Genomic DNA, 13,799 nt, shown 5'->3' on the forward strand with positions numbered 1-13,799 from the left:
CTACGGACTGCAACCCCCTTACCCAATGTGGTATGGATCTGCTATTTTTATACTTTAGAACCGGAACCCCCATCAGAAGCTAGCCAGCTAACACGTCTGTTAGCCTCTGCTAGCGGTCCTTTCTGTTAACTCGGACATCAGCCAGCCTCAGCCCAGTCAATTCCTGCCAGTCTCCACAGCGCGATATCAACCCAAAGCATATCGGACTGCTTTTTCTCTACCACATCTTCGGATTCCTATCGCAAGCTCTGAACCTTTACACCGGATCATCGCAGCTAGCTAGCTGCTATCCGAGTGTCTACTCCTAGCCTGGAGCTAGGCCCATCTCCCGGCTAGCCAAAGAGGTTCACCAGCCAATATGTGGGCTACAATACCTCTGTTTCCAATTGGCCTGGAACCTTTCCTGCCGACATGGAGCCCCGCCGATCCATCATGACTGGTCTGCCGATGTAACCGTCCGAGGTGGTTGCAACAGGCTCTTCCGTTGCTACATCGCTGGAGGCCCATCTGCTAGCCGCAGCTCGCTAGTGTCTGAATCGCTGTGTCTCCAGCTCGCCAAGCGTAGTATCGACAACTGAATTGGCTCCCTGACTCATCTATCGCTACTCTTTGGACCCTATGGTCACTCGGCTACACATGCCTCTCCCTAATGTCAATATGCCTTGTCCATTGCTGTTTTGGTTAGTGATTATTGTCTTATTTCACTGTAAAGTCCCCAGTCCTACCCAATACTCCTTAGGTAGCCCTTTTGTCCCACCCCCCACACATACAGTGACCTCACCTGGCTTAACTGGTGCCTCTAGAGACAAAACCTCTCTCAGCGTCACTCAATGCTTAAGTTTACCCCCACTGTACTCACATCCTACCATACCCTTGTCTGTACATTATGCCTTGAATCCATTCTTCCGCTCCCAGATATCTGCTCCTTTTACTCTCTGTTCCGAACGCACTAGACAACCATTTCTTATAGCCTTTCTCTGGTGTTGTAGAGGTTAACCCAGGCCCTGCAGCCCCCAGCACCACTCCCATTCCCTAGGGGCTCTAATTTGTTGACTTCTGTAACCGTAAAAGCTTTGGTTTCATGCACGTTAACATTAGAACCTCCTCTCTAAGTTTGTTTTATTCACTGCTTTTGCGCACTCCGCCAACCCTAGCCATGTCTGAATCCTGGCTTAGGAAGTCTACCAAAAATCCTGAAATGTCCATCCCTATCAATAACATCATCCGAAAAGATAGAACTGCCAAAGGGGGCGGAGTTGCAATCTACTGCAGAGATAGCCCGCAGAGTTACTTACTATCCAGGTCAGTTCCCAAACTAATCGAGCTTCTACTTTTAAAAATCAATGAGGTAGTGATCGCTGAGATCCTGGTTGAAGACAGCAGACAGCAGAGGTGTATTTAGAGGGCAATGGTTACGGATTTAAGGTTGTACCTGATATGTTCATTGATAATTTGTGTGAGATTGAGGGCATCTAGTTTAGATTGTAGGATGCTCTTTCTAAAATTATCTTCCGAAATTGTTGCAACCCCTATTACTCGCCTGATCAACCTCTCTTTCGTATCATCTGAGATCCCCAAAGATTGGAAAGCTGCCACGGTCATCCCCCTCTTCAAAGGGGGAGACACTCTAGACCCAAACTGTTATAGACCTACAGGTGAAGTCGGAAGTTTACATGCACTAAAATTGGAGTCATTAAAACTAGTTTTTGAACTACTCCACAAGTTTCTTGTTAACAAACCACAGTTTTGGCAAGTCGGTTAGGACATCTACTTTGTGCATGACACAAGTAATATTTCCAACAATTGTTTACAGACAGATTATTTCACTTATAATTCACTGTGTCACAATTCCAGTGGGTCAGAAGTTTACATACACTAAGTTGACTGTGCTTTTAAACAGCCTGGAAAATTCAAAAAAATGATGTCATGGCTTTAGAAGCTTCTGATAGGCTAATTGACACAATTTGAGTCAATTGGAAGTGTACCTGTGGATGTATTTCAAGTCCAACCTTCAAACTCAGTGCCTCTTTGCTTGACATCATGGAGAAATCAAAATACAGTGCCTTGCGAAAGTATTCGGCCCCCTTGAACTTTGCAACCTTTTGCCACATTTCAGGCTTCAAACATAAAGATATAAAACTGTATTTTTTTGTGAAGAATCAACAACAAGTGGGACACAATCATGAAGTGGAACGACATTTATTGGATATTTCAAACTTTTTTAACAAATCAAAAACTGAAAAATTGGGCATGCAAAATTATTCAGCCCCCTTAAGTTAATACTTTGTAGCGCCACCTTTTGCTGCGATTACAGCTGTAAGTCGCTTGGGGTATGTCTCTATCAGTTTTGCACATCGAGAGACTGACATTTTTTCCCATTCCTCCTTGCAAAACAGCTCGAGCTCAGTGAGGTTGGATGGAGAGCATTTGTGAACAGCAGTTTTCAGTTCTTTCCACAGATTCTCGATTGGATTCAGGTCTGCTGCCACCACCATGTTTGACAGTGGGGATGGTGTGTTCAGCTGTGTTGCTTTTACGCCAAACATAACGTTTTGCATTGTTGCCAAAAAGTTCAATTTTGGTTTCATCTGACCAGAGCACCTTCTTCCACATGTTTGGTGTGTCTCCCAGGTGGCTTGTGGCAAACTTTAAATGACACTTTTTATGGATATCTTTAAGAAATGGCTTTCTTCTTGCCACTCTTCCATAAAGGCCAGATTTGTGCAATATACGACTGATTATTGTCCTATGGACAGAGTCTCCCACCTCAGCTGTAGATCTCTGCAGTTCATCCAGAGTGATCATGGGCCTCTTGGCTGCATCTCTGGTCAGTCTTCTCCTTGTATGAGCTGAAAGTTGAGGGACGGCCAGGTCTTGGTAGATTTGCAGTGGTCTGATACTCCTTCCATTTCAATATTATCACTTGCACAGTGCTCCTTGTGATGTTTAAAGCTTGGGAAATCTTTTTGTATCCAAATCCGGCTTTAAACTTCTTCACAAAAGTATCTCGGACCTGCCTGGTGTGTTCCTTGTTCTTCATGATGCTCTCTGTGCTTTTAACGGACCTCTGAGACTATCACAGTGCAGGTGCATTTATACGGAGACTTGATTACACACAGGTGGATTGTATTTATCATCATTGGTCATTTAGGTCAACACTGGAGAGAGTTTGCTGCACTGAAAGTAAAGGGGCTGAATAATTTTGCACGCCCAATTTTTCAGTTTTTGATTTGTAAAAAAAGTTTGAAATATCCAATAAATGTCGTTCCACTTCATGATTGTGTCCCACTTGTTGTTGATTCTTCACAAAAAAATACAGTTTTATATCTTTATGTTTGAAGCCTGAAATGTGGCAAAAGGTCGCAAAGTTCAAGGGGGCCGAATACTTTCGCAAGGCACTGTAAATCAGCCAAGACCTCAGAATAAAAATCTGGGTCTATTGAAAAAGTCTGGGTCATCCTTGGGAGCAATTTCCAAATGCCTGAAGGTACCACGTTCATCTGTACAAACAATAGTACGCAAGTATAAACACCATGGGACCACACAGCCATCATACCGCTCATGAAGGAGACGCGTTCTGTCTCCTAGAGATGAACATACTTTTGTGTGAAAAGTGCAAATCAATCCCTGAGCAACAGCAAAGGACCTTGTGAAGATGCTGGTGGAAACAGGTACAAAAGTATCAATATCCACAGTAAAACGAGTCCTATATCGACATAACCTGAAAGGCCGCTCAGCAAGGAAGAAGCCAGTGCTCCAAAACCGCCATAAAAAAAGCCAGACTATGGTTTGCAACTGCACATGGATACAAAGATCGTACTTTTTGGAGAAATGTCCTCTCGTCTGATGAAAAAAAAAATAGAACTGTTTGGCCATAACGACCATCGTTATGTTTGGAGGAAAAAGGGGGAGGCTTGCAAGCCGAAGAACACCATCCCAACCTTGAAGCATGGGGGTGGCAGCTTCATGATGTGGGGGTGCTTTGCTGCAGGAGGGACTGGTGCACTTCACAAAATAGATGGCATCATGAAGGAGGAAAATTATGTGTATAGATTGAAGCAACATCTGAAGACGTCAGTCAGGTAGTTAAAACTTGGTCGCACATGTTCTTCCAAATGGACAATGACTCCAAGCATACTTCCAATGTTATGGCAAAATGGCTTAAGGACAACAAAGTCAAGGTATTGGAGTGGCCAACACAAAGCCCTGACCTCCATCCTATATAACATTTGTGGGCAGAACTGAAAAAGTGTGTGAGAGCAAGGAGGCCTACAAACCTGACTCAGTTACACCACCTCTGTCAGGAGGAATGGGCCAAAATTCACCCAACTTATTGTGGGAAGCTTGTGGAAGGCTACCCGAAACGTTTGATCGAAGTTAAACAATTTAAAGGAAATGCTACCAAATACTAATTGAGGGTATGCAAATGTCTGATCCACTGGGAATGTGATGAAAGAAATAAAAGTTGAAATAAATCATTCTCTCTACTATTATTCTGACATTTCACATTCCTAAAATAAAGTGGTGATCCTAACTGACCTAAGACAGGGAATTTTTACTTGGATTAAATGTCCGAAACTGTGAAAAACTGAGTTTAAATGTATTTGGCTTAGGTGTATGTAACCTTCCGACTTCAACTGAATGACACACACACACACACACACACACACACACACACACACACACACACACACACACACACACACACTGACAGAGAGAGAGAGGGGGGGAGAGCGAGAGAAAGAAAGATAAATTATTGTAGTGTAATTCATAACTTTTACGTTATCACAAATTGCATTCTGAATGAGTGTTCTAATGTTAAGTGCAAACTAGGCCAAGGCTGGTTGCTCATGATATTTTCTGTTACTTTTAACAGACCCATATGTCTCTTATATTGAATATTGATGATGTTGCCTGTTTTTTCACCTAATGTAGCTGCATTTCTTGTGTGTTATGTATCATTAACTCAGTATCTGTTTTTTGCCATACTGTCTGGAAATACAAATTACAGATTCAACAATGTATGCAGTTGCAAGCAGCTCTCCCTGAATGGATGTCCTCTTTGGAATACAGCAGTCCCATTTGAGAGGACAAGACAAATAACACAGAGAAGGAAACAGGAAACAGCCCAGTGGCCCTTAAATTCAATTTTCCAGCTCTCAGTTTTGATCATCCATTAGTGTCCTTTCAAAGGAGAAATACAACTTTTTGAGAGATTACTAGCTATGCTTTAAAAAGGAACATGACGTTATTATCATTTCATTTTCTGCATGATGTGATAATTGTGTGGAGTCATAACTATGACAGGCTTTAAAATTGCATTACACTATAAAACGTTCAAGATTTGAACGCCCCTTTGGAATTGTTTTGCATGTATTTGAGTCCAATCGAAACTATAGCATAAACTATTAAGCTTGGGGTTGTATCCCGCTAATGGTATATATTATATCCCCAGCCATAGTCCTCTCTTTGATCCTATAGTTTACAGCAGTGTTTCACTAAGGAGAGGCTTTTTTTGCCTAAACAACTTAAAGTTATTATACTGTCTGTGTGGTGTGCTGGATGTCTTTATGGCTCCTGTCTCCAGTGGGAAACAGGGTTAAGTAGACTGTAACGCACCTCCATGCTCCGTCAGTCATGCAGACTGCTAATGAATTAGTAGTCCTCTGGGAGAAGACATGCATTGCAAATTACACAGGAAAAAAAGTTACAGTATGAGGTCTCGAGTTGGATTACCTACCATTGAAAACTCTCCATGATAGATTTCCTCCACACCATGTCAAAGAGGATACGGAGGAGCAGGCACCTCCATCTGTTAAAGAAAAGCAATAGGCTCTGTCCCTGTCGCTCTGTCATCACTGCTGGTGGACAGGTCTGCTCTCTGATAGAAATAATAGGTGTCTGAAAGGCCAATCAACAAACAAGTCTTGGGAGCTGCTCAGTAAGCTAGGCCACCAGAGGGATGTGCTGTTTTGATTGCCTAGTAAATACCTTGTCCAGGAAGTAAGATGATTCAAAGACCAGGCTTAGCCCTACAGTACAGTAAGTTAGAGGGGAAGTTCATTTAGCAGTTCCAACAGCCAAACGTTTCCGAGCCACATCATCTTCACATTTCATGATGAATGTATACATTTATTCAAAACTTTGTTCCCTTGTGAAAAGGGGGTTGATCTGGTAAAGATGTGGGCTGGTTCTCTTCTTCCTTGCCTGCATTTTAATGATTGGTTATGAAACTTTAATGAAGGGAACCTGCAGGCTCTCCAAGAGGATGATTACCATTGCCACACTTTCATTTATTCATTAATTCTTTATGCTTTATTTATTTATTCATAGCAAATAGAGATCATGCTCCCGAAGGCGAGGTGCCAATAGACTGGAGATGACGACCACTGCATGTTCCTGCTTTGTAGACAAACTATGGAAGGCAGTGTTCTGGAAACCTTACCGGGCCCTCTCCCCTCCGTTTCCTCCCCACACCGAGAGCTCAGTCTGTGGGGAGAGCAGCAAACAAAGGAGCCTTAACATTATGCAGTGCACAGCTTCCCTGCATCTAGCAACCAGCCTCTACACTCCCAAGAGCAGAGAGGAGGGGTTAGGGGTTACAATCAATGTTGTGGCATAGAAAAACAACAGAAGAGGCAAGATATTTAATGAATGTCAATAGCTCATACCATAGCAGAGCTCTTTTTGGAGTGAGAGGGGAGGAGTGATTATGTAATGCTGAAATGCTCTAGCCTCAGGATTGGCATTCCTGTGTGAGGGTGTGAGGCAGAAGCACAGTGGCATAGGTATTGCATAACTCTGTCAATATATGAACTAGTGCAGCAGTCTTACCCAGGAGGAAAAACAGTTAATGGTCATCATTCATACCCACCACACAGATAATTGAAAAGGACTGTATTTTTGATTTAACCTTTAACTAGGCAAGTCAGTTAAGAACACATTCTTATTTACAAGGACGGCCTACCAAAAGGCAAAACTACATAGAGACCTAAGACAACACAACATGGCAGTAACACAGCATGGCAACAACACAGCATGGCAGCATAACAAAACAGGGTACTGACAACAGCAAAGGGCAAGGAGGTAGAGACAACACATCACGCAAAGCATCCACAACTGTGTCATGAGTGTCCATGATTGAGTCTTTGAGATAAAGCATTGTTTGGCCAAAATGTTGAAAAGAACATACTTGTCTATTTATATTCCACCATCTATAGGGCTCTAACACTCAAACCCTATCAGGCTACTATGTATGGTTCGGAGCTGTGGAGTTCAATGATAGATGTCTGGTTATCAGACTATTAAATTACTGACTTTATGCCCTCATTGCCTTAGTAAAGTAAAACACTCTGTGCTTACTAATGGACTCACTTGTGCCTTGATCATGTAAATCTCAATGAGATGTCAGATTGCTGTGGGGATTGTGCACATGGCTCACTATGCGTCCTTTAAATGTTCTAATGAATCATGACAAGGAAAAAGTTCAAATAAGAGTTATGGTGCATAGACCACTTCCTGTCAGTGCCTTTTCCCGATTTGTAGTGGGTCTTGAAAGGACCAGAATCATCTGCATAAGATTTCACTGCTCTAATGACAGTGCCCAAGTGAAGAAATATGAGAAAGTAAATTTCTCTGGGGGAATATAAGTGTCCTTGAGTTGGGGTTTGGACTAAGAGCCAATGTAATTCTGTAAGTAGCTTTCCTCAATTATAATAGTCACATAAGAGTGGGGTCACATCAAGTGGGAGGTTGACATTATTCCTCTGGATACATTCTCACTGGGCACAGACATCAGTTCCATTGTCAAGTTTTGATTGATAGTTACCATTGTCAATTAAATGAAATAAGCATGCCATTGAAATTTGAATGAAAACACTGTGAATCAAGAAGCAGGTGAAACGTTTAATAAAACAAACATGAATACCGACTGAGGAACAAACATAAGGGAGGGACAGATAAGAGGTGTGAATCATAATTATCAACATGTGCATGTAATGAAGAATCCCAGGCCCGGTGGTTAGTATTCTGGCAATGCCGGAGGAGCAGTAGATGTGACAGTAATCCCCCCTGACGCGCGGCTCCTGCTGCAGGACGACTCCGACCAAAGAGACGACCCTGAGGAGCAGATCGGTCTGGACAGCGAAAGTGGAAATCACGGCTGATGTTGGGATCTTGAAAGTCCTCCACCGGAACCCTACATACCCCTCCCAGTCCACCAGGTACTGGAGCTGACCCCCACGACACCGGGAGTCCAGTAGGGCTCTGACAGCATATGTCAGACTCCCCTCGATGTCCGGGGGGGGGCCGGCCTGAGGAAACATGAAAAGCTGGTGAGATGCGATAGTGAATGGGAAGCTGTAACATATACATCACCTCGTTGACCCTCCAGAGAACCTTGAACAGCCCCCCAAACCAGGGGCTCAGTTTCTAGCAGGGCAGGCGGAGTGGAAGGTTCCTGGTAGAAAGCCAGACGCGATCCCGAGGATGGAACACAGGGGTCTCACTGCAGTGGACGGCGTGCTGGAGTCTTGCGTGAGCCTCACGCCACACTTCTGCACACCAAAACCACTCAACCGCAGGAGCATTGGTCTGGCTCGGGGTCCACGGAGCCAGGGCTGGTTGAAAACACAAAACACACTGGAAGGGGGTCAACCCAGTGGAGGAGTGACGTAGCGCGTTCTGGGAGTACTCTGCCCATGGAAGGAAACGTGCCCACTCACCCTGCCGGTCCTGACAGTGACTGTTCAGGAAACTCCTGAGCTCCTGGTTCAGCCGCTATCTGCCCGTTTTTCTGAAGCCGGTACCAGGAAGTGAGGCTGACCGTGACCCCGAGCGTCTCCCTAAAGGCCCCCCATACTCTTGATGTGAATTCAGGGCCACGGTCAGAGACGATGTCCTCCAGAAGGCCATAATGCCAGAAGAGTGCCTCAGCGACCTGGAGAGCAGCGGGGAGACCAGGAAGAGTGATTAAAAACAGGATTTAGACAACCTATCCACTACCACCAAAATGGTGGTGAAAGCATCAGAGGAAGGGAGATCGGTTACAAAGTCAATGGATAGATGTGGCCAAGGTCGCTGAGGCACGGGAAGGGTGAAGGAGTTTGCCCTGCTGGAGCATTCTGGGGGGGGGGGGTTGTTTGAGCACATATAGAACAGGAGTTGAAGTAGCGAGTGACATCCCGCGCTCAAGTGGGCCACCAGCATTTCCCAGAGATGAAATGGATGGTGCGAGAAATACCTGGATGTCCAGCGACGACAGCTGTGTGCCCAGATCAGCAGTCAATCCCTTATCAGTAGGAACGTAGATGTGTGTGCCCAGGTCAGCAGTCAATCCCTTATCAGTAGGAACGTAGATGTGTGTGCCCAGGTCAGCAGTCAATCCCTTATCAGTGGGAACGTAGATGTGTGTGCCCAGATCAGCAGTCAATCCCTTATCAGTGGGAACGTAGATGTGTGTGCCCAGGTCAGCAGTCAATCCCTTATCAGTGGGAACGTAGATGTGTGTGCCCAGGTCAGCAGTCAATCCCTTATCAGTGGGAACGTAGATGTGTGTGCCCAGGTCAGCAGTCAATCCCTTATCAGTGGGAACGTAGATGCGTTCAGGAGGACAGTTAGTGGGTGCGGGCTCCTTCTCCAATGCCTGGCGGATGTCTGCATCTACGTCCCAAACCACAAGAGCTACGACTAGGGAGGATGGGTGCACTCTGTATAGGACCCTCTCCCCCGAATCGTAGAGCCGGGACAGGGCATCAGCCTTGGTGTTCTTTGAACCTGGGAGATAAGTTGGCGTGAAGTCTCCTTAAGGAGAGGAGCAGCAACAGAGCTGACATTCCTGATGAAGAGGGGGTAGAAGTTGGTAAACCGCAAAAAACGTTGTAACCCCTTTATGGTGGTTGGGACTGGCCATGGCATGACTGCATCTACCTACTGGTCTTCCATCCTCACACCCTGATTTGGTAACCTAAGGATACCGACCTCTGGTGGAATTGGAACTTCAGGCTTGACAAACAGATGGTCAGCCAGGATGCATTCCAGGACTGCTCGAACTGGGGTGATGTGATCCTCCAGGGTAGTCGAGTAGCTCAGGATGTTATCGATGTACACAATCTGGCATCCGAGCATGTCCCTGAACACTAACGGAGCATTTGCTAAGCCAAAGGGCATCACCAAGTACTCGTAGTGACCAGACATGGTGCTGAATGATGTCTTCCACTCATCCCCCTCCCGGATGAGATTGTAAGCGCTCCGCAGGTCCACTTGAGTTTTTTTTTTAAATAAAAAGCTGCGTGATGGCACCAATGGGAGAGGGTACTGATACTTGGTGCTGATTTCGTTGAGTCCTCTAGTCGATGCAGGGACATAACCCTCCATATTTCTTGGCTTTGAAGAAATATAAAGCTGACGCAGGACAAGTGGACATGCGAATGAAACCTTGTTGGAACACCACTTGGATGTAATCCTCCATGGCCTGGGTCTCAGCCACCTACAGAGGGTAGATGCATCTGCGCAGAACCTGAAAGCAGGTCGATGGCACAGTCCCAGGGGAAATGAGGAGGAAGACCATCTTGGAGAATACCTCCTGCAGGTTTTAATATACCTCTGGGATGTTGGGAAACCATAGGACTCTCAATCGACATGGAACCACAAAGGACAGGGAAGCAGGTCTGCTGGCATTCAGGCGACCAGTCTGTAATTCTCATCCTCGACCATGAGATGGTAGGGTTATGGCGTTGAAGCCAAGGGAGGCCGAGGATGATCTTGTGGACTGGTAATGAAAAGGGGGATGGTCTCCTGATGACTGGACTCCACGGTGAGGGTGAGTGGCTGACTGGCCAGGGCTTGAACCGGAAAAGGAGAGGAGAGCGGGTATGAGTTATGATGTTAAGGGAGGAGACAAGGGTCTGGTCAATAAAGTTCCCCCGCGGAACCAGAATCCACTAACGCTGTAGACACCGTACATAAGTGACAGTCAGCGTGATGGACACCAAAAAGAGCCCAGTAGACAGTTATGGAACTCACTCCTGTCCCAGGGGGTGGAAGATCATGCGACTGTCCCTCTGCTCTTGTGAATCCCAGGTTCTGACAGCTCTGGAGCTTGTGTCCTCCTTGTCCACAGTGCAGACAATGCCCCAGCTGTATCCGTCTGCGGCTATAGCTGGGGGAGACGAGTGACCCCCTACCTCCATGGATTCAGGCTCTGATCCGAGTGTTCACTGAGGGAGGGAAGCGATGAGTGTACCGGCGCTCCCGAAGTAGGTTATCCAGATGGATGGCCATCGCAATGAGTGCGTCCAAGGCAAGGTTGTCGTCGCAACGAGCCAATTACGTCTAGGACCTCTTCTAAATAGTGTATGGAGCACCGGCTCATTCCATCAACTTGATGCCGCTACTGTCCGAAAGATGAGCACATACTCTGCAGCCGTCTGGTTCCCCTGCTGTAATTGCAGTAGCCACTCACCTCCCTCTGCCCTCCAGGGGATGATTAAAAATACATTTAAAACAGAGCCATGAACCCCTCATAAGAATCAAGCTCCTCTCGCCCAGACCGCCGTAGCCCATTCCAACACCCTCCCAGTCAGCAAGGAAATCACAGTGGCAACCTTAGACCTCTGGGTGGTAGGAGCTCACATCAGAAGGGTTATATCCTTCCTGTTTGGCCCTGTCCGAGGGTGTCCTCGGATGGGGCCACAGTGTCTCCTGACCCCTCCTGTCTCAGCCTCCAGTATTTATGCTGCAGTAGTTTACGTGTCGGGGGGCTAGGGTCAGTTTGTTATATCTGGAGTACTTCTCCTGTCCTATTCGGTGTCCTGTGTGAATTTAAGTGTGCTCTCTCTAATTCTCTCTTTCTCTCTTTCTTTCTCTCTCTCGGAGGACCTGAGCCCTAGGACCATGCCTCAGGACTACCTGACATGATGACTCCTTGCTGTCCCCAGTCCCCCTGGCCGTGCTGCTGCTCCAGTTTCAACTGTTCTGCCTTATTATTGGACCATGCTGGTCATTTATGAACATTTGAACATCTTGGCCATGTTCTGTTATAATCTCCACCCGGCACAGCCAGAAGAGGACTGGCCACCCCACATAGCCTGGTTCCTCTCTAGGTTTCTTCTTAGGTTTTGGCCTTTCTAGGGAGTTTTTCCTAGCCACCGTGCTTCTACACCTGCATTGCTTGCTGTTTGGGGTTTTAGGCTGGGTTTCTGTACAGCATTTTGAGATATCAGCTGATGTACGAAGGGCTATATAAATACATTTGATTTGATTTGATCTGATGCCTAAAATAGAGGGAGTAGCTTACTAGGAAGCCATGGCATTTGGATGGTGTACCGTAATGTCTATCGGGGAGGGATAAATGGGCGTCGCTGACCTGAGTGGGGGTCACTGAATGGGCTGATGTGCTAGGGTGACTGGCTGAAGAGTATCCTCCGCTGGATGAAGGCAACGCCTCTCGGGTGTGTTTGAGACGTTGCATACTATGAAGAACCTCCATAGCTGATCCCAGTTGTTCCAGCTGTTGACGTAGAAGATAACCCTGTTCATCAACCATCTGAGAGATAATTGAATTTCCTGCTGCTTCCCTATTTTGAGTTGGTATTCTGTAACAAAGACGCAGTGAGTCGAGAAGCAGGTGAAACATTTAGTAACCCATGAAGCGAGATAACATCACAGCGGTGAAAAAAGCATGAACATAGGAACAATACCAACTGAGGAACAAATGTAAGGGAGGGACAGATAGAGGTTAGGTAATGAGGAAGGTAATGGAGTCCAGGTGTGAATCATAATGATCAACAGGTGCGTGTAATGAAGAATGCCAGGTGTGCGTATTGATGTATCCCAAAACAGGTGGTTAGTATTCCGGCGACGTCAAACGCCGGAGGAGAGGAGCAAGAGTAGACTTGACAGTAAAATAATCAGTATAAACATTCGGAATGCTTTCTTCAGCACTGTTCTTCTGTATAACAATATATGGCATCTAATTTACATGAGAAAATGAATGGCTCTTATATCTTAATGAATCCCCTCCTACGAACTGCCTTGTTTTTTTTACATCTTCTGACTCCATTTGAAAGAAACTATGCCATGTTAAAATCACATGATAGCTTTAGAGTGCCTGTAAACTCATATTTATGCACTTGGTCCTGTTATTAATCTACTATTTTAACAAGCTAATCTGCATCATAAAGCAAAGAAAACTTCACACATGATTCCTCCATCATCACCTACCTAGCACAAATCATACATTAAGCTGTGTGGTTGGGGGATATTCCCAAAATGGAATTTCCATTGAAACCATATTGTACAAGTGAGCTGAGAGCAGTTGCGAATTACTAATTTCTGTTGTGGTTATGTTACTGCTATCATACTGCACATTGTACCATTTATCACTTGACAGTGCCAGTTGCTTTACATTGTTTTGAATGCATTTGACCAACTTGGGGTTGATTAATGAAACAGTCAAGTGTAAACGTGTTTTAAATATATTTCTGAAGTTCATTTCTGAACTCTTTAATGGTTTGTGTGATCATGGGACACCACAATCATTCATTTTGAATGATAGTTTTCATCCAAAGTGTATCAGTGAGAGTGTTTCATCTAGAGGTTGACCGATTAATCGGAATGGCCGATTTCAAGTTTTCATAACAATCGGAAATCTGTATTTTTGGGCGCCGATTTCAGATTTTTTTTATACCTTTATTTAACTAGGCAAGTCAGTTAAGAACACATTCTTATTTTCAATGGCGGCCTAGGAACGGTGAGTTAACTGCCTTGTTCAGGGGCAGAACGACAGATTTTCACCTTGT

Source organism: Oncorhynchus mykiss, chromosome 26, assembly GCF_057628025.1.
Source record: "Oncorhynchus mykiss isolate SJ-2025 chromosome 26, ASM5762802v1, whole genome shotgun sequence".
In the NCBI taxonomy this organism is placed as follows: Eukaryota; Metazoa; Chordata; class Actinopteri; order Salmoniformes; family Salmonidae; genus Oncorhynchus; species Oncorhynchus mykiss.